Source organism: Macaca fascicularis, chromosome 14, assembly GCF_037993035.2.
Source record: "Macaca fascicularis isolate 582-1 chromosome 14, T2T-MFA8v1.1".
Classification (NCBI taxonomy): Eukaryota; Metazoa; Chordata; class Mammalia; order Primates; family Cercopithecidae; genus Macaca; species Macaca fascicularis.
Genome location: NC_088388.1, coordinates 118,257,004 through 118,276,703, shown reverse-complemented (window position 1 = coordinate 118,276,703; position 19,700 = coordinate 118,257,004). Strand labels below are relative to the sequence as shown.

General features: G+C 45.0%; 1 protein-coding gene across 7 annotated transcripts in view; it reads right to left on the bottom strand.

Moving 5' to 3' along the window:
- LOC123568680 (uncharacterized) overlaps window positions 1-19,700 on the bottom strand; it is a 183,234-nt gene that overhangs the window by 161,282 nt on the left and 2,252 nt on the right. The gene's annotated exons all lie outside the window — the stretch shown is intronic.

The window sequence follows — 19,700 nt, the reverse complement described above, 5'->3', positions numbered from 1 at the left end:
CTTGGTGCGGTGGCAGGCACCTGTAATCTCAACTTCTTGAGAAGCTGAGCTGGGAGGCCCCCTTGAGCCCAGAAGTTTGAGGCCATCCTAAGCAACACTGCGAGACCTTGTCTCAAAAAAATAATAAAACAATAATTCTTAAAAACCAACAATAAGCTGGTTGGGCTGAAATCATGTATTTGTACAACAAACATTAAGCACCTAAATGCACCTGGCTCTGTGCTAAGCTATAAAAGACACAAGCCCCTGACTGAAGGGGTCCACAGCCCAACAAGATGGAGGAATCAATTTCAGTGCAGTGATCAGCAAGCACTATGAGGAAGGGAAGTTGTGGAAGACACCAGTGCGGGTGTCTTGCATTATCTTCTTACTTCTCAGCAATGGGACCCATAAACTAGAACTGAAACGTGTGATCCAGAAGAAAGACTCTATTTCCCAGTTCCACTGCAGTGAGATGGGCCTATGATTAAGTTCTGTCCAGTGGGATATAAGCGCAAAATAGTATGTGTAATTTCTATGAAGGGCTCTAGAAGAGAGAAAGTGTGCCTTTCTCCCCACTTTCGCCTTATGCTAGCTGGAATGTGGAGGTGATGGCTGGAACTGGAACAGCTATTTTGGACTAAGAGATAGATGGAATTTGTGTGTTGCAAATGACAAAGCACAAAATAGAAGCCTGAGTCCTTGGTGATGGTGGAGCTGTCAGGGCAGCCATGGACAACCTTTTTTAAGTGACTGTTATTTGGGCTTTTCTGCATTCATCATTAACTAAACCTAAAACTACCTTAAAAATAATCTGCAGGCCAGGCACAGTGGCTGACGCCTGTAATCTCAGCACTTTGGGAGGCTGAGGCCGGTGGATTGCTTGAGCCCAGGAGTTCAAAATCAGCCTGGGCAAGGTGGTAAAACCCCATCTCCACAAAAAAATACAAAAATTAGCTGGGCATGATGGCACCCACCTGTAGTCCCAGCTACTTGGGTGGCTGAGGTGGGAGGATCAATTGAGCCTGGAAGGTTGAGGCTTCAGTGACCAAGATCATACCACCGCAACCCAGGGTGACAGAATGAGACCCTGTCTTCAAAAAACAAAAAAAGAAGCTGCTACTTAACACTGCTGAATTGTACACTTAACAATGGTTAAGATAGTAATTTATGACTTTTTAACCACAACTTTGTTTAAAAAGTCAAAGGTCAAATTAATAGAAACAGAAAATAGAATGGTGGTTGCCAGGGGCTGTGGGGAGAGGGAATGGGGAGTTATTGTTTAATGGGCACAGAGTTTTGGTTTTGCAAGATGAAAACAGTTCCATGGATGGGTGGTGGGGATGGTAGCATGACAGTGCGAATGTACATAATGCCACTGAACCATACACTTTTTAAAAAATAGAGATGGGGTTTTACTATGTTGCCCAGGCTGGTTTCAAACTCCTGGGCTGAAGTGATCCTCCCCCTCAGCCTGCCAAAGTGCTGGGATTGCAGGTGTAAGCCACCACACCCAGCCTGAATCGTACACGTAAAGGTGACTGAGATGGTAAATTTTATATTCAGTGTATTTTATCACAATATTAAATAAATAGAATAAGCCAAGGTACCAGGAAACTCTTTATCAAAACTCATCAAACTGCGCACTTAAAATAGGTGAATTTCATTGAATATAAATTACATCTTATCAAAGTGCTATGGGAACACATATGTAGGGCCCTTTTGCCAGGCAAAAGTAGCTTCCCAGAGGAGAAGTCATGAGTAAGAGGGCAAAAAGCAGTCTCTACTATTTTGTAAACTAATTGCAAAAAAAGAAATTTTATGTTATTTCTTCTATACTCTGCAAAATCAGGGAAAAGGGAGAGGAAGCCATCGTGGGTTCAGTCTGAGGACAGGCCTTAGCCCCTCTCTAGGTTAATACACAACTGCTGGTGGATATAACAGCTCTTAGACTTCCCAGCCTCTGGAACTCTGAGAAATAAATTTCTGTTGTTTATAAGCTGCCCGGTCTGTGGTATTCTGTCACAGCAGTATGAATGAACTAAGGTAACATTAAATAACGATTTTAACCAAAAATTATGATGATGATATATTGAAGGATGGGAAAAGGTTAAGTGTATGTATTTGGTGAAGCAGAAAATGGGCATATAAGAAAGCTAAAACCACAGTTCCAATAGTTGAAAGTCAATAAAGGCCGGGCGCAGTGGTTCACACCTGTAATCCCAGCATTTTGAGAGGCCAAGGCAGGCGGATCACCTGAGGTCAGGTGTTCGAGACCAGCCTGGCCAACGTGGTGAAACCCCCATCTTTACTAAAAATACAAAAATTAGCTGGGTGCGGTGGCAGATGCCTGTAATTCCAGCTACTCAGGAGGCTGAGGCAGGAGAACCACTTGAACCCGGGAGGTGTAGGTTGCAGTGAGCTAGATCATGCCATCGCACTCCAGCCTAGATGACAAGAGCGAAACTCCATCTCAAAAAAAAAAAAAAGTCAATAGATCATACTTAACACTGAAAAAATCAAGAAATAGTTCTATATATACTTTATATGTATACTTTTATATGTTACATACTTTACATATATACACTTTATATATCTATATGAGAGAAATGTTTAAACAATCATTATTTGTCAATTAAAACTAATAACAAAGGCCAAAAATAAAATATAAAAATAAATAAAAATGTAAAAATCAAAATTACAAAATCACGTGCTTCCTTTTCACTAGAAAGGAATTTTCACTAGATATTAAGGTTACTAGGGGTTAAGAATTTTAGGCTAGGTGTGGTGGGTCACATCTGTAATCCTAGCACTTTGGGAGGCCAAAGCAAGAGGATCACTTGAGCCCAGGAGTTTGAAACCGGCCTGGGTAACATAATGAGACCCTGTCTACCAAAAAAAAAATGTTTAAATAGCTGGGTGCGGTGGCGTGCACCTGTAGTCCCAGCTACTTAGGAGGGTGATGTGGAAGGATTGCTTGAGTCCAGGATGTTGAGGCTGCACTTAAGCCATGATCACACCACTACACTCCAGCCTGGGTGACAGAGCAAGACCCTGTCTCTAAAAAACAAATGTTTAAGAATTCTAATTTGCTTGAGCCCAGGAGTTCAAGACCAACCTGTGCAACATAGTGAGACCCCATCTCTACAAAAAATTTTTAAAATTAGCCAGGCTTGGTGGCACGTGCCTGTTGTCCCAGCTACTTGGGAGACTGAGGTGGGAAGATGGTTTGAGCCCCAGAGGCAGAGGTTCAGTGAGCCGAGATCATGCCATTGCACTCTAGCATGAGACCCTGTCTCAAAGGGGGAAAAAAAAACAAAACACTTAGGCACCATGGTAAAACCCCTTTTCAACCAAAAATACAAAAAAAAAGAAAAAAAATAAGCCCAGCTTGGTGGCATACATCTGTAGTCCCAGCTACTCAGGAGGCCGAAGTAGGAGGACTACTTGAGCCCAGAAGGCAGAGGTTACAGTGAGGCAAGATCACACCATTGCACTCCCAGTCCGCGTGACAGAGACTTCATCTCAAAAAAAAAAATTAATAAAAAAGAATTCTAATTAATATATGTAATAAAGACTACCAGATGTAGTAAAGATGAAAGAAAATAACTCAGCCGGGTGTGATGGCTCAAGCCTGTAATTCTAGCACTTTGGGAGGCCAAGGCAGGTGAATCACTTAAGGCCAGGAGTTCAAGACCAGCCTGGCCAACATGGCAAAACCCTCTCTCTACTAAAAATAGAAAAAAAAATTAGCTGGGTGTGGTGGCACACACCTGTAATCCCAGCTACTTGGGAGGCTGAAGGACAAGAATCATTTGAACCTGAGAGGCAGAGGCTGCAGTGAACTGCTGAGATTGAACCACTGAATTCCAGCCTGGGTGACAAAGGAAGACTCTGTATCAAAAAAAAAAAAAAAAAAAGAAGAAGAAGAAAGAAAGAAAGCAACTGTATATTAAAAATGTATTTTAAAAGTAGGTGTGTTTTCAGCAAGAAAAAGTATGTAAGGAATGTGTTTCCTTTAAAGGAAAAAGAGAATGGTGTTATCTTGAAAACAAGATGATTGTTCCAGAATAATAAAGAAGAAAACAAGTAAGACACAAACTGAACAAATATAGAGAGTTGTAAAAGATCTGCAAGAAAGGGCATATTGAGGGAAGAGCAAGATGGCAGAATAGGAGACCACTAATTGTCCCCTCCTCTCTGGCAAGCATACCAATTTAACAACTATCTACACACACAAAAAGCACCTTCATTAGAACTAAAAATCAGGTGAGCACTCATAGTACCTGGATTTAACTTCATATTGCTGAAAGAAGGGCTGAACAGGTAGGAAAAACAGTCTTAAATCGCTGACGCCATCCCTCCATCCCCCAGCAGCAGCAGCATGGTGTGGAGAGTGTTTCTGTGCACTGGGGAGAGGGAGAGCACAGCAATTTTGAAGTACCTAACTCCGTGGTGCCCTGTTATAGCAGAAAACAAAACCAGACCAAACTCAGTTAATGCCCACCCATGGGGGGAGCGTTTAAAGCAGCCCTAGCCAGAGGGGAATTGCCAATCCCAGCAGTGTGAACTTGAGTCCCTGCAAGCCTCGCCACAATGGGCTAAAGTGCTCTGGGGCTCTAAAGAAACTTGAAAGGCAGTCTAGGCTACAAGGACTGCAACTCCTAGGCGAGTCCTAGTGCTGAACTGAGCCCAAAGTCATTGGACTGCGGAGACACACAACTTATTGAGACATCAGCTGGGGTGGCTAAGGGAGTGTTGATACCAGGCAGTTTTAAAAAACTAAAGTTGATGGATATAAAGTCAGTAAAGCCCCTTGGATATTACCAAAGCTCTGACTAAAATATCATATTTTAAAACTTACATAGAATTAATACCTGTGTTGCATTTATATAAACAGATCTACCTTAATGAAACTAGACTTATTCTGTTAAAAAAATTTAACTGTGACTATTTTTTATAAAAATGAGAGTGACTATTAAAAAGACTACATTTCAATAGAAAACTGTAGAGCACCAATTACCAAATTCTAATCCTGTTTAAGATTTGTTATCCATCTATAAACTGGATTGAATCCTGAAGTTCTCTAGTTTCATTAAAAACTAAAACTGCCCTTTTCTCAAGTCCTAAAAGCTGAAACTGAATGACTTCAAACTTCAGAAAAAATCACTGCAACAGACCATGTATAGACAGCCTTTATGCCTGCTGCTATATGAGTTCACCAGAACACCAGCTGATGACACAACCAGCTCTCAAATGCCATCTCCATTCCACCATCTAGATACTTCAAACTCAAATCTATAAATCTTGACCCTCCAGACACAAAGACGAAGGTCATAATTTGCTCCAAATATTAATCTTTGTTTTTCCTTTGTTTTCATAGAATAATAACTTGAATTCTCTTCAAGCAATATAATCTGAAATGAACAATTTAGCCTCAAAAGTACTCCAAAACAGAAGTGCTTGACACCGCACAGTTTAACAAAGAAGAGCTTGTGCTTTTATTGATTTAAAAAAAGTTTTACCACGGATGGTGGCTCACACTTATAATCCCAGCACTTTGGGAGGCCAAGGTGGGCAGATCATTTGAGCCTAGAGCTTTGAGACCAGGCTGGGCACCGTGGCGAAACCCCATCTCCAAAAAAAATACAAAAATTAGCCAGGTGTGGTGGCACATGCCTGTAATCCTAGCTACTTGGGAGGCTGAGGTGGGAGGATCCCTTGTGCCTAGGAGGTCAAGGCTGCAATGAGCCTTGATTGCACCACTGCACTCTAGCCTGGGTAACAGAGTGAGACTCTGTCTCAAAAAAAAAATGTTGTTTCTATGTCAATAAATTAGAAATTATTGCCCCACAGGATAACTAGAAAGCCACATAAAGGAGAATGAAACTGAATCCTCATCTCTCATCTTAAACAAAAAACAACTCAAGATAGATCAGGGACTTAAATCTTAAGACCTGAAACTATAAAAATTCTAGAAGATAACACTGGGGAAAAAACCCTTCTAGACATTGGCTTAGGCAAAGACTTCATTACTAAGAACCCAAAAGCGAATGCAACAAAAACAAAGATAAATAGGTGGGACTTAATTAAACTAAAGAGCTCCTGCACAGCAAAAGGAACAGTCAGCAAAGTAAACAGACAACCCACAGAGTGGGAGAAAACCTTCACAATCTATACATCCAAAAAAGGACTAATATCCAGAATCTACAGGGAACTCAAACAAATTAGCAAGAAAAAAACAAACTATCCCATCAAAAAGTGGGCTAAGGACATGAATAGACAATTCTCAAAAGAAGATATACAAATGGCCAACAAACATATGAAAAAATGCTCAACATCACTAATGATCAGGGAAATGCAAATTAAAACCCAGCGTGATACATCCTTATTGGTGCAAGAATGGCTATAATCAAAAAATAATAGATGTTGGTGTGGATGCGGTGATCAGGGAACAGTTCTACACTGCTGGTGGGAATGTAAACTAGTACAACCACTGTGGAAAACCAAGTGGAAATTCCTTAAAGAGCTAAAAGTAGAACTACCGTTTGATCCAGCAATCCCACCACTGAGTACCCAGAAAATAAGTCATTATACAAAAAAGATACTTGCACACACGTTTATAGCAACAGAATTCACAATTGCAGAAATATGGAACCAACCCAAATGCCCATCAATCAATGAGTGGATATATGTGATGGAATACTACTCAGTCATAAAAAGGAGTTAATGGATTTGTAGCAACCTGGATGGAACTGGAGACTATTATTCTAAGTGAAGTAACTCAGGAATGGAAAACCAAATATCATATGTTCTCACTCGTAAGTGGGAGCTAAACTATGAGGATGCAAAGGCACAAGAATGATACGATGGACTTTGGGGACTCAGGGAAAAGGGTGGGAGGAAGGTGAGGGATAAAAGACCACCAACTGGGTTGCGTGTACACTGCTCAGGTGATGGATGCAGCAAAATACCGCAAATCATCACTAAAGAACTACTCATGTAACCAAATACCACCTGTTCCCCCAAAAACCTATGGAAATAAATTGTTCAAAAACGAAATTATTGCCCCCAATTCAAAGGATTTTAAACAAATTTAAGTTCCTCATCAGATAGGTGTGGTCTACCTGATCCACTGATTTATTTAATTGATTAACTCTTGGCTTTTTGTATTTTTAGTAGAGACGGGATTTCACCATACTGGCCAGGCTGGTCTTGAACTCCTGAGCTCAGTGTGTGCTCCAGAGAATTTTTCAATTCTTGGCTGTTATTCTCCTTATAATCATGATTTCCAGCTCTGTAGTCCATTGTATCCTCTCAAGGGATTTGAATGCTTTCCAGCAGCATTCAGGTGTGAGACCCTAACCACTCACACATCAAATAATTGCTATCAGGATTAGACAACTAGAAGAACTCAACAACCCCACCACTCAAGCCTATGATGACTCTGCAACTGCAGATAATGATGACTACCTGACCTTCCATTCCAACGCAACTGATGAGAATGACATCTACACAATTCTTTGTTCCAGTAACTAGTCAATAATGGTAACCTGGTTACTGAGAGTAATGCTATACTGTTTGGTCATACTCTCAGCTTGCTGGGAGAATGATCAAAAGCGGGGAACTGTTAAAGTAAATTTAAAGGGATACTAGGCCTGAAGAATCCCCGAGCAGACAAAACCAGTGAGGCTTCGTTACGAGACCTAAACCTTGCTTGATTTGCAAACATAAGTGGAACTTGACGTTTTTCTTATAAATGCCTATATTAAGGAAAAACAAATCATAAGCTCAACCAGTCAGAAATAGCCAACACACTTATACTATATAACCAAGGACTTTCCAACAGGATAGGCCAAATAAGGCAATTGTATAATTGCAACCAATCAAATAATGTATTGATTTTGCTTCTGTATTTACCCCATAAATACTTGCCCCTGATGGCTTGCCGCCAGAACAGACTTCTTCAGTTTGGTGTTTGCCAATTCATCAATTGCTTCTTACTCAAATAAACTCAAAAATATTATCGTGCCTCAGATTTTTCTTTAACGCAAGGAATTAGGGGCCACACACCTGCAGCCATGAGGAATTGGAGTCTACCAACAACCTGAATGAACTTGGAAGTGGATCCTTGCCCCAAGCCTCCAGACATGAGTCCAGCCCAGCTGACACCTTGATTTTGGTCTTGTGGGACCCTGACCAGAGAACCAGCTGAGCCCACCAGGACTTCTGACCTGTAAGATAAGAAATAGATATTGTCCAAGTGCGGTGGCTCATACCTGTAATCCTAGTACTTTGGGAGGCTGAGGCAGGAGGATTGCTTGAACTAAGGAGTTTGAAACCAGCCTGGGCAACATATGAGACCTCATCTCTATCATTTTTTTAAAAAATAATGATAATAAAATAAATGGGTATTGTTTTTTAGCCACTAGATTTTGGGGCATGTGTTATACAGCAATAGAAAACATGGTGGGAAAATAAATGAACCAGGAAAACATAATAGAAATGCTGGGCAGTGCTGAGTACGTCCATCTGAGGTCTGTGGTCGTGAACATAAAGTGGACCTAATCAGGTGATCTGTATCTTCCAACTGCATGAGTGCAAGCACAGGGAGGTGGAGAAGATGGCTTCAGCAAGGGTCCAGGTGTTTCTGGGCAAGAGCAGCAGAGAGAAGGAGGGGCAAAAAATGAAGGAAGTTGGCAAAGGAGAGAGTCTAATGAGGCATTGTAGAGTCTGCTGTGTAAGGATGTGAAGATGCTGGCAGGTGGGCAGATGACCCACAATGAGAAAGCGACTCAAGAGGTCCAAAGTGGCAGGCCAGAGAGCTGGAAGGATCGTCCACATGGCTGCAGACATCCCAAGATGACGAAGGAGAAGGGCAGAGAGGAAGACAATGGGCCAGGAGCCAGTTGTAAAGGAGATGAAGTTCCCTGAAGCCAGCAGCTGCCAGCAACAAACGATGGCGATGCCAAAACCAAACACCAGGAGCTCCAGAGAGCAGGGCTGCTTACCAGAAGAGAGGTAAGCAAGACACTTATCCCCATCACCTGTCAATGTGACCTCACCTAGAAGCGGGCTCTGCAGGTGGAATCAAGTTAAGATGAGGTGGGCCCTAATCTAATGACTAATATCATAAACAAGGGAAAGTTGGACACAGGGAAACAGGAGACAGAGAGAAGAAGGCCATGTGAAGATGGAGGCGGAGATTGGAGTGATGCAGTCACAAATCAACAAACACCTGAGGCTCCAGAAGCTGGAAGAGGCAAGGAAGGATCTCCCCTAGAGGCTTCAGAGGGAGCATGGCCCTTCTGACACCTTGATTGCAGACTTCCAGCCTCCAGAACTAGGAGAGAATGAAGCTGTCATTTTAAACCACCTGGTCGTGGTAATTTGTATGGCAGCCCATGCAAACAAATATCCCACCTCCTGACTCTGTGGCATGTGAGGGTGAGAGAAAAGCAGGCTCTGTTTCAGAGGGCTTCGGGGGGAATAATGTCCTTAGGGGAAAGTGAGTTTCACTTAAGCCAAGAAAATCAAGAGAAGCTTTGGAGGAGGGCTTGAGGACAAAGTGGGGCTTGCTCAGCCCAGAGCAGTGCCAAGGCCATGAGAGGGTGCAGGCGGAGAGGAAAGGGTGAGGCCTGGCTCAAATAAGGAGATGCAACAGGAGAGATGCGAGCTGTGGTGATTATGGATTACCTGGGCTCTCCAGACTCATAGCGACTGAGATGGACAGGGAGGACCCGTATGACAGAGTCAAGTGAGACAGTCACTGAGAGGACAGGTAATCCATTTACAGTACAGGCCTGATACTTTTTCCACCATGTGGGAGTCGCTGCACCTTCTGTGGTGTGGTCACCTGCAGAGAGGGGCCCTGGCATGGTCAGGAGACTGCACCCTCCTGCTGCAGGGCCTTCTGAGGCAGCTCCACCATTTACTCAGCTGTGACTCAGCCTCTTTGATCCTCTGTGATCTCTGATGATGGCCATCATCAGCCCAGACTACTCTGGGCTCAGACTTTGGAACTTTACAGCTTTATAGTTCCTGCCATCCATGTTGCTGTACAATATGGTAGCCACTAGCTACATGAGACTAAACTTAAACCAATTAAATTTACATACATTTAAAATTCAGTTCCTCAGTCACACCAGCCACATTTCAAGTGCTCAGTGGCCACATGAGACTAGTAGTTGACGTCCTGGATAGAGCGGAAATCATTTTCCATCATCACAGAAAGTTCTACTGGACAGCGCTGGACTAGACCGTGCATATGGGGCGTCTGAACCACTGCCTTCTCAAGGCAGAGCTGCTCCGTGGTCGCTGCACTCATGTAGGGAGGCAGAACAAGAGGTAAGGGCCCTTGTAGGAACCTCTCTGCCTGGCTCCCTGAGACAAAGGTCAGCTTACCTTCAGACCAGGAATGCTCTGAACGCACCCCCACCTCAGAGTCCAGTACACAGCGCCATGAGGCCCGAAGAGGGGGAGGTTTTTCTTTTTTTTTCTTTTTTGAGACAGAGTCTCGCACTCTCACCCAGGCTGGAGTGCAGTGGCGCGATCTCGGCTCACTGCAAGCTCCGCCTCCCGGGTTCACGCCATTCTCCTGCCTCAGCCTCCGGAGTAGCTGGGACTACAGGCGCCCGCCACCACGCCCAGCTAATTTTTTGTATTTTTAGTAGAGACAGGGTTTCACCGTGTTAGCCAGGATGGTCTCAATCTCCTGACCTCATGATCTGCCCGCCTTGGCCTCCCAAAGTGCTGGGATTACAGGCATGAGCCACCGCGCCTGGCCGGAGGTTTCTCTTTACAGCTAGCCCAAGGCCCACCACTTCCCCCATTCCTTATTTCCTGCCTCAGCACAGCTGACAGCAGAAGTCGACTTCCTCCAGAGGAGCACGGACATCGCACAGTCACAGCGCCCCCGCCCCAGCAAACCACTCACGTGCTCACAGCACATGTCAAGTCAGAACATCCAGAAATGTCTATCGGGTCCCTACATCTAGAGACCACCCAGTTCTTTCTCACCTCTGGCTCTCTGACGAGGCGAAGCCCTCCCTAGCCCTCTCTGTCTTGCTCCTCAGCTCCTGTGAACACCTGCTGGGCTAAGCCCTGGCAACAGTGTTCCACCCAGCGCACTGGACACTCGGGGAGAAGAAAGGCCTCTCTCCCCCATCATCGTCTAAAAAGCAAGAAGCCACAAAAACACAATTCCCACTCACGCATTTAACATTCTGCGCTCAGATCACTGGTGGATATGGCTTTGGCTTTGTACTTAGGAAATAAAGCCGTTTGTAGTGATTTTCCCAAAGCAAAGAACAGTCAGCCCCAAGAAGAACTGAAAAACCGAAGTCTCCTCCTCTAGAAAGTGAAAAGTGCTTGCATCTTTTTTTTTTTTTTTTTTTTTTGAGACAGGGCCTCGTTGTGTCATCCAGGCTGGAGTGCAGTGGCATGATCACGGCTCACTGCAACCTCTTCCTTCTGGGCTCAAGTGATCCTTCCACCTCAGCCTTCCAAGTAGCTGAGGCTACAGGCCTGTGCCACCACTCCTGGCTAATTTTTTGTAAAGACAGGGTTACTCCATGTTGCCCAGGTTGGCCTCAAACTACTGGGCTCAAGCAATCCACCCACCTCGGCCTCCCAAAGTGCTGGGATTATAGGCGTGAGTCACCACTCCTGGCTGCAGCTTTTTTTTTTTTTTTTTTTTTTTTTTTTTTTGAGATGGAGTCTCACTCTGTTGCCAGGCTGGAGTGCAGTGGCGTGATCACGGCTCACTGCAACCTCTGCCTCCCAGGTTCAGGTGATTCTCCTGCCTCAGCCTCCCAAATAGGTGTGACTACAGGCACCCGCCACCATGCCCAGCTAATTTTTTGTATTTTTAGTAGAGATGGGGTTTCACTATGTTGGCCAGGATGGTCTTGATCTCTTGACCTTGTGATCCACATGCCTCGGCCTCCCAAAGTGCTGGGATTACAGGTGTGAGCCACCGCGCCCAGCCTGCAACTTTTAAATAGTTTTTCCTGCTTCCCCTTACCAAGGTTTTGAAAATCATAGGATCTAATCTCAAGCCAGGTCCCCCAAAAGCTGTTTTGAAGACCATGATGGGGCCAGTGAGGGCAATAACTGGAAATCCTCAAATCAGAAGGTACTGGATGTCTGGATTAACAACTTGACCCAAAGAGAACATCTAACTATACATCATCTGCATCAAAACAAACTGGATTTACGAGAACGGTAACTGCAGGGAAATCCTAAAAACATTAAATCACCCAGGTATACGTGGAAATTACACAATACACACTACTGCTAATTTCAGATCTGTTGTTGATAATTTATTTACTGTGCAAAATTTTAGTTGTGATTTTAGTGAAGATCGAGTATTTATCAGGCATTTCATAGGTTATTCAGTTTTCTGAATCTTATCTTTTATCAAGAATCTTCACCTGCAAAACCTCCCACTGTTTCAGCAACCTAACCCTGTGATTAGGAAGGGAATACTCTCAAACCAGGAGAAGTATAACAATAAAACCCCAAACTACGACAGAAGCAATGTGGGTGAAAAGGGGGAAATTTTAGGGGGGGGCTAAAGATGTAGAATCCATGGCCCCCACTGGATATAGGGAATATGATGACATCTTACAATATTATTTGTGGTTTCTTCCCCTTCTCCCCTATAGCCTCACTTTGAGCAGCCCAGCTTTTGTGCTGATGCCTTAGTGAAAAGACACAACAACAAAAACGAGGGGAAATGGAAATCCACTTCTGACTTTTGAATTTCAATCGCCTAGGCAGGCCCTTAGGAAAACAGAAAGGACCCCCAGTCTGGATAGAAGATGTGCAGGAAATATTCTGGATAAAGCAAGGCCTCGCATTGATTTCACCCCAGTTCCATGGCACGAGCACAACTCACAGGCAAGAGCCAACGGGAATGCAGTGACAGCACGGACAGTGGTAGGTTCTGTCCTCAGGCACCTGAGTGCAGACAGACAGCAAAACCCCCAAGTAGGTTTTCGAGATCTGATGGCAGTGGAACCCCAGACCTAAGGAGACAAGACCTCCAAAAGAAGACATGGCTGCAGAGTGTAGCCTGTTGTGGAGGCAGCTTGAACCACGGCCAGTGCCACACTGTCTCATGCTACCCCGGGGCATGGGAGCAGCAGAATGAACCCTGTGTCCAAGAGCAACTGAGAGGTAGCACAGAGACACCAGACCTAAAGAGGCCATGCAAGCAGGAGCCAGGCAGAGGATATGTCAGAGGACATTGGGTGGCCACTTAATAACAGGACCCACTTCCGCCAGTGCTTTGGCAAAATACATACATAAGAGACACCTCCCAGAATTAAGGCAATCCCTGGAGAGAGGGGAGATTCCACCAATGGATTAAAATTAAGCATCTAACATTCCAGGAGAACAGGAGCTGGCTCAGAATAGAAACATAAGAGCTAGGCACTGTGGCATACATCTGTAATCCCAGCTACTTGGAGGCTGAAGTCAGAGGATCCCTTAAACCCTAGAGTTCGAGACTAGCCTGCGCAACATAGCGAGACTCAGTCTCAGAAAAACAAAAAATGTGTAAAAAAAATTTACAAATATAGTTATATTATAGAAAAACAATGTTATATGTATGCTCCCACATATCTGAGTCTGTAGAATAAGGTAATACCACTATAAGAATCAAGGGACTGTGGCCAGGCGCAATGGCTCACATCTGTAATCCCAGCACTTTGGGAGGCCAAGGCGGGTGGATCACCTGAGGTCAGGAGTTCGAGACCAGCCTGGCCAACATGGCGAAACCCCATCTCTACAAAAATACAAAAATTAGCCAGGCATGATGGCAGGTGCCAGTAATCCCAGCTACTCAGGAGGCTGAGGCAGGAGAATCACTTGAATCGGGAAGGTGAAGGTTGCAGTGAGCTGAGGTCACGCCACTGAACTCCAGCCTGGGCAGCAGAGCAAGACTCCATCTCCAAAATAAGAAAAGAAAAGAAAAGAATCAAGGGACTGAGAGAAGCTAGAAACTACCAAATTTCTGGCCAGGGAACTGGACAGATGGTGGGGCCATTCATGGATGTGGGGGAATAAAGAAAGGGGGCAAACTGAGTGAAAAATGCTGAGTTGAAGGTTTGGCCATGCCAAGGCTGAGATGCTGATGAGGCATCTAGGGATGTCAGGAGGCAGGTGGATAATTATGACTGCTGCTCAGGAATGAGGCCTGCTTGAAAATACAGATTTTTTGCATCATCAGCCTATACAAATAGCACCTGACAGATGAGTAGTAGCTCCGAGTGATGACCTTACATACTCAGTATGAGCCAGGCATTGTTGTAAGCTTTTTATGCCTACTGACTCATTGGATCCTCAAATGAGAACCCTGTGAAGCAGGTATTACGACTATGTTGGGTTTTGTTTGTTTGCTTGTTTGTTTTTGGGACAGAGTCTCGCTCTGTTGCCCAGGCTGGAGCACGGTGGTGCGATCTCAGCTCACTGCAAGCTCTGCCTCCCAGGTTCACACTATTCTCCTGCCTTCAGCCTCCCAAGTAGCTGGGACTACGCCACCACGCCTGGCTAATTTTTTTGTATTTTCAGTAAAGACAGAGTTTCACTGTGTTAGCCAGGATGGTCTCTATCTCCTGACCTCGTGATCCGCCCACCTCGGCCTCCCAAAATGCTGGGATTACAGGTGTGAGCCACTGCGCCCAGCCTATCTTTCTTTTTTAAGTGGCGATGTCTCCTTATGTTGCCCCAGCTGGACTAGAACTCCTGAGCTCAAGCCATCCTCCCACCTCAGCCTCCCAGGCTGCTGGGACCACAGGCACATGCTACCATGCCCAGCCTCACTTTGGTAAATATATGAAGAAATGGATATAAATGTTTCAGGTCTCACAGCTAGGAACCAGAGAAATCAGAAGTTATCCCAGTAAATCTACAACCTGCACATATAACAACCACTGTGCTATACTGCCTTAAAGGAGGATAAAGGAACACCAGGGGAAAAGGAGAATGAGGAGGTGACAGCTGTCAGGAGGAAAACCAGAAAAGCAGTGTGTCCACAAAACCTAAAGGAGGAGACAGCTGAGGGAGGAAATGGTTGGAGGTATCAGATTTGTAGGTGGTCAAGTGACTGATTACAACTAAAAAGTGCCCATTGGAATTAGCATCTAGATCAGTGATGATGCCTAACAGAAGTGTCCTGAGGTTGGAGGGAGAGCAGACGTGTTGCAGATGCTGCATAGACTAGGAGGTGGGGAAATACAGCATGCACAACTCTGCCAAGAAAATTGTGAAGAGGGGAGAGCTAGAACCTAAGTTAAAGATTTTCATTTTTTAAAGAGGAAGGGTGTGGAGCCTTTTACACGGCAAAGGAAAAGTCAGTAGAAAATGGAAGTTTTAAAGAGATAGGACTCCAAACACGTGCAAGCAATTGTGAGTGGGATGTGATTGGAGACACTTTCAAGTCATGATTTCTAACCTCAGCTGGGCCCCTGATGCTGCCTGACAACCACACTGCATTTGTGGGAATTCGAGTCCAGTCACTGCCCCACTCTCTCACACAGCAGTTCTCAAAGGGTCATCCCCGTACGGGCGACTGCAGCATCACCTGGCACTTGTTAGAAATGCAGATTCCCGGGCCCATCCTAGACCTACTGAATCAGAATGTCTGGGGCAAGGGAGGGCCTTTTTTTTTTTCTTTTGAGATAGCATCTCACTCTGTAGCTCAGGCTGGAGTGCAGTGGCACAATCACAGCTCATTGAAGCCTTGACCTCCCAGGCTCAAGCAATCCTCCCATCTCAGCCTCCTGAGTAGCTGGACCATAGGCGCACACCACCACACCTGGCTAATTTTTTTATTTTTTGAAGAGATAGGGTCGCTCTATGTTGCCCAGACTGTGGGAGGGCTTTAATAGGCTCTCTAAGTGGTTTTGGTACACACTAAAGTTTGAGAATCACTGCTCTCAGTGACTTTTTTAGAACTCCTCCTCCAGGTTCAAACTTCTAAGCCTTTCCCTTCATCCTCACAGTCAGCTGACCCTGCTTCCTAATTCACAAAGAGGAAAAAAAAAAAAAGGCCTCGAAGAGATAATATCCACCAGCTTCTCCCACATCAATCCGCCTTCCCACATCTATGCCCAAATATCATGCCTTCTCTCTTTTTACTTTACCCAAATATCATGCCTTCTCTCTTTTTACTTTGCATGAGCCATCAGTCCTCTAACCAAAGCCAGCCCCTCTGCTTCTGGACTCTGTCCAATCCCTTCTCCCCTCATCAGGGACATTTCTCCAGACGTTCTCCTCACTCCCCACTGCATTGTCAATTTTCACTCTCTACTGGCTCTTCCCCATCAGCATATAACATATAACTATTTTTTCCCACTTAAGAAGTTTTCTTGACCTCACTTCTCCTTTTAGCTCCCAGCCAATTTCTCTCCTTCCTTTACAACACAACTCCTCCAAAGAGTTGCCTCCAAAGAGTTGTTTCCATCCCTCTCCTCCCATTCTTTCTTAAACTTATCAGCGATCAGACTTTTACCCCCACCACTCCACCAAAACTGTTCTTGTCAAAATCACCAATGACCTTCAATCAATTATCTTTGCTCTATATACTTTCCAGTGGGGGGGCAAGGGAGGGACAAAACATAAAACAAAAAACAAAATCAATCAATCATTCAATTCTCAAACTCATCTTACTTACTTTATGGGCCACATTTGACACAATTGACCTTTCCCTCCTCCTCAGTAAGTTTCCTTCTCTTGGCCTTCAGCATACCACCATCTCTTGGGGTTTTTTTCCTCACTACACTGACCTATGCCTCCGTCTCTCTGATGGTTCCAACTGATCTCAAGCTCATATTGGAGAGCTCCAGAATTTAGTCCTTGCACGTCTTTTCTATCTACACTTGCTCCCTTGGTAATTCTTCTCATCTCCTGGCTTTAAATAACTTCCATATGCTGATGACTCTCAATCTTTTATCGCCAGCCCAGACCACACCAAACTTGCACATGAGCTGCTTTCTTGACATCTCCATTTGGATGCCTAGGAGACATACGTTTTTTGTTTTTTGTTTTTTTGAGGCTGTGTCTCGCTCTGTCACCCAGGCTGGAGTATAGTGGCACCATCTCGGCTCACCGAAACCGCTGCCTCCCAGGTTCCAGCGATTCTCTTACCACAGCCTTCCCCTTCTCAGTTAAAGTTCAGGTGAAAAATTCCTCCCTCCTCCCCACACTGCCAATCCATCAGAAAATCCTGTTAGTCCACATTCAAAATACTTCTAAAATCCACCACTTTGAATCACCTCTTCTGCTACCACACTAACCAGAGGCTCACAATGACCTCCTAAATGGTCTCCTGCTTCTGCTCTCTTCAGCAATGGTCTCGCGCTTCTGCTGTCTTCAGATCTGTTCTCTACACAGTAGCGAAAGGTAGGAACCCTGTCCCTCCTCTGCTCAAAACAAGCTTGTCCAACCCGCAGTCTGCGGGCCATATGTGGTCCAACACAAATTCATAAACTTTCTTAAAACATTATGAGGTTTTGCCCGGCCCAGTGGCTCACGCCTGTAATCCTAGCACTTTGGGGGGCCGAGGTGGGCGGACCATGAGGTTAGGAGATCGAGACCATCCTGGCTAACACAGTAAAACCCCTTCTCTACTAAAAATACAAAAAATTAGCTGGGTGTGGTGGCAGACGCCTATAGTCCCAGCTACCTGGGAGGCTGAGGCAGGAGAATGGCGTGAACCCGGGAGGCAGAACTTGCAGTGGACCAAGATTGGGGCACTGTACTCCAGCCTGGGCGACAGAGCAAGACTCTGTCTCTTAAAAAAAAAGAAAAAAACTATGAGGTTTTTTAGTGGTTTTTTTTTTTTTTCTTTTTTGAGACAGAGTCTCGCACTCTCACCCAGGCTGGAGTGCAGTGGCGCGATCTCGGCTCACTGCAAGCTCCGCCTCCCGGGTTCACGCCATTCTCCTGCCTCAGCCTCCCGAGTAGCTGGGACTACAGGCGCCCGCCGCCTCGCCCGGCTAATTTTTTGCATTTTTAGTAGAGACGGGGTTTCACCGTGTTAGCCAGGATGGTCTCAATCTCCTGACCTCGTGATCCGCCCGCCTCGGCCTCCCAAAGTGCTGGGATTACAGGCGTGAGCCACCGCGCCCGGCCTTTAGTGATTTTTTTAAAGCTCATCAGCTATCTTTAATGTTAAGTGTATTTTATATGTAGCCCAAGACAATAATTCTTCTTCCACCATAACCCAGGGAAGCCAAAAGATTGGACACCCCTATTTCAAAACCTTTCAATAGCTCCATAAAAGCCAAAGTCCTCAGAAAGACCTTGGGGACATGCAGGTTTGGTCCTTCCCTTACCTCTCTGATCACATCTCCCACTCTTTCCCTATCTTTCTGTCTCTTCACTCCAGCCACATTGACTTTGTTCTTCCTCGAAAGTGGCAGGTTGCTCCCACCTCAGGACCTTTGTTTTTACTCTTCCCTCTGCCTAGAAGATTCTTTCCCTACATTTACATGTGGTTCACGCCTAGCCTCCCTCAGGTCACTTGAATGTTACCTTCTCTGAACACACTTCCTCCTTGCTTGATGTGCCCCCATAGCTCTTAGCACCATCTAACATATTACATATTCTACTTATTTATTGTCCTGCTTCTACTAGAATGTAAGCTCCCTGAGGGCAGGGATTGTGCCTGTTTTGTTCCCTGCTATATCTCCAGTTTCTAGACGAGTGACTGGCATGTCCAATATCCATCTGTAAAATGAAGTGATGGAATGAGGGCCCTAAGGAAATATAACATGGTGAAACCCCATCTCTACTAAATACAAAAAATTAGCTGGGGCCAGGCCCACTGGCTCACGCCTGTAATCTTAGCACTTTGGGGGTCTGAGGCTGGTGGATCACCTGAGGTCAGGAGTTCGAGACCAGCCTGACCAACACGGTGAAACCCTGTCTCTACTAAAAATACAAAAATTAGCCAGGCATGGTGGTGGGTGCCTGTAATCCCAGCTACTCGGGAGGCTGAGGCACAAGAATCACTTGAACCCAGGAGGAGGAGGTTGCAGTGAGCTGAGATTGTGCCATTGCACTCCAGCCTGGACAACAGAGCAAGACTCTGTCAAAAAAAAAAAAGAAAAGAAAAGAAAGAAAAAAAACAGCCGGGTGTGGTGGTGTGTGACTGTAATTCCAGCTACTTGGGAGGCTGAGGCAGGAGAACTGCTTGAACCCAGAGGTTGCAGTGAGCTGAAATTACGCCATTGCACTCCAGCCTGGGCAACAAGAGTGACATTCCGTCTCAAAAAAAAAAAAAAAAGAGTTGAAATCGAGAAGGGAATCGTCTTGGACAAGAACAGGGGTGCCTCTTTCACTGCTCCTGGTAAGAATGGATTCAGACATGTTTGCAGGTAGAAATTTAAGTATTCTCCTCCTGATTGCGTCTGATTTCTCTGGGAAATAGAAGAGAAGGAAGGACTTGAGGAGAGTAGCAATGGAGAGAGAGGTCTATGGTGAAGATGGGAGGCGTTAAGGGCACCTGCAAGGGTTGATGGAGCAGCTGAAGTTGAAAACGTGGATTTGCCTTGGTACCCAGCTACCTGGTTGTGCAGTTTTCCTCATCAACATCCGGGGAGTGGGGAGAAGGTTACACAAAAGTAACGGGATCAGCAAAAATTCAAGTGTTGTCTCGGCTTTTTCTTGAAAAGACCAAAGAGAATTCCTTCCATTGACTCAGTGCCTCC